At 52.1% G+C, this 1,721-nt stretch overlaps 1 non-coding gene across 1 annotated transcript; it reads left to right on the top strand.

Annotated features, from left to right (window-relative positions):
* Positions 1-945: 945 nt before the first annotated feature.
* On the top strand, positions 946-1,081 carry Gm24891. Its single transcript, XR_003952009.1, has one exon. It is a non-coding gene; the product is annotated as a small nucleolar RNA SNORA17 (small nucleolar RNA).
* The last annotated feature ends 640 nt before the right edge of the window (positions 1,082-1,721 follow it).

The following is a 1,721-nucleotide window of genomic DNA, read 5'->3' as shown; positions in this document are numbered from 1 at the left end:
ATACCCCAGAGAACAGGCCAGTGAGTCTGCAAGGCATGAGGAGACTGCAGGAAGGATGCTTTTGGAAAAGATGCACATGCATAAAGAATCTCCACTCGGCAGATGGGGATTAGCTGAAGGGCTCAGTGCAGGCCGGAGCACTGGTACCCGAGGCATGGAGCTTCCTGGAGCGCTGTAACTGGAGAGGCGGTGCACACATTCTGTACTCGAGACAGGTCAGCAGAGACGCATCCCTTTCCTGTGTGTAACTGCAAATGTTCCTGGCTCAGGACAGGGTCGAGTTTCTATCCTGGACTTTTCTAATCCAGGCAGGTGTTCTCTGCCTGGGAAGGGAAGGAAGTTCTCAGATTCACCGTGAGTAGGTAAGGCTGTTCAGAGCAGGGTTAGAGATGGAGAGCAAAGTTGGGTCTCCACGAAAGCTGTTTGCTCTGCCCTTGGTCAAGTTGAAAGTGAAATGACCACCACGCTCATCACCAGGGAAGAGATCCATATGTTTAGAATTATGGAAAGGGGCTCTTTTCCAGAGACTCCAGCAGCTGATATAAACTGTGGCTCTTGTTTCAAGGAGATATGAGAGATAATTTTGATAGGAAAACAGTTAAGAGCTGTCTTCCAGAGAACCAGAGTTTGTATTTCAGCACCCGTGTCAAGTGTTTCACCATTGCTTGTTACTCTAGCTCCTGGGGGAGAGGGGCACTCGTGCTCACACAGAGGTGGGGGGGGAGAAGAAGGAGAGAGAGAGAGAGAGAGAGAGAGAGAGAGAGAGAGAGAGAGGGAGGGAGAGAGAAGAAGGGAGAAAAGGAGGGGGAGAGGGAGAAAGGGAGGGAGGGAGGGAGGGAGGGAGGGAGGGAGGGAGGGAGGGAAGGAGGGAGAGAGAGAGAAATGGAGAGAGAAAGAGACTGACTCATAATTTAAAATATAAAAATTTTTAACAAGAAAAAACATCCTGTCCCTAGAGGCATGGCAGGTGTGGCTGCTGTGTCACATGTGCATCAGTGGGTGGCAGAGAGGAGAGAGGCTATGGCTATGCCTAGTGTTCTGACCTGTGAACGTCTGAATGATTGATTAGTAGCCTAACATTCCCTGAAGAAAGCAAACCTGAGACGGCCACCAGTCGGGCGCCAGGGGGCCTGGACAAGTAGCTAGCCAGAAAGGACCTTCAGTCTGGTGCCAGGCAAGCCCAGACAGGGTGGACAACAAGCTCGAGAACAAAAGAAACTTGCGTGGGACCATGAGCCCCTAGAGGGAGGGAGTCTGAGACAGATGGCCCTCTCAAGGGGGCCACTGGAGCAGGCTGGGTGAGGAGTGGGGCAAAGACAATCACCAAAGCAGCACCTTGGGGCCTGGATAGGGAACTAGCCTGAAACGAACACCAGTCTGGTGCAGTGCAGGCCTGTGGGGGCAGAGCATGCCTGAGGTGAACCCTGCCCAGTGTCTTAATGGATGAGTGGAACATCGCATGCTGGAGACCACTCCTGACATGACCCCAGACATTTGGAGAATCAGGGTACCACTCAGAGGAGCAAGTAAGTTGTGGAGAAATGGGAGAGAAAGAGAAACAGAAGGATGTGTGCACAATAGAAACAGAATCGGAGACTCTCAGGTAATGAGGCAAACCCTAATGTGAGAAGCCGGCAATGGCACCTGGGACTATGGTGGGCTCCTGGACTGTGTTGCCACCAGAGTCCACATCTGGGTCTATTGGCTCTGTAACATCATGG

This window comes from Mus musculus, chromosome 16 (genome assembly GCF_000001635.26).
Source record: "Mus musculus strain C57BL/6J chromosome 16, GRCm38.p6 C57BL/6J".
Lineage (NCBI taxonomy): Eukaryota > Metazoa > Chordata > Mammalia > Rodentia > Muridae > Mus > Mus musculus.
This window is presented reverse-complemented; position numbering and strand designations above follow the sequence as displayed.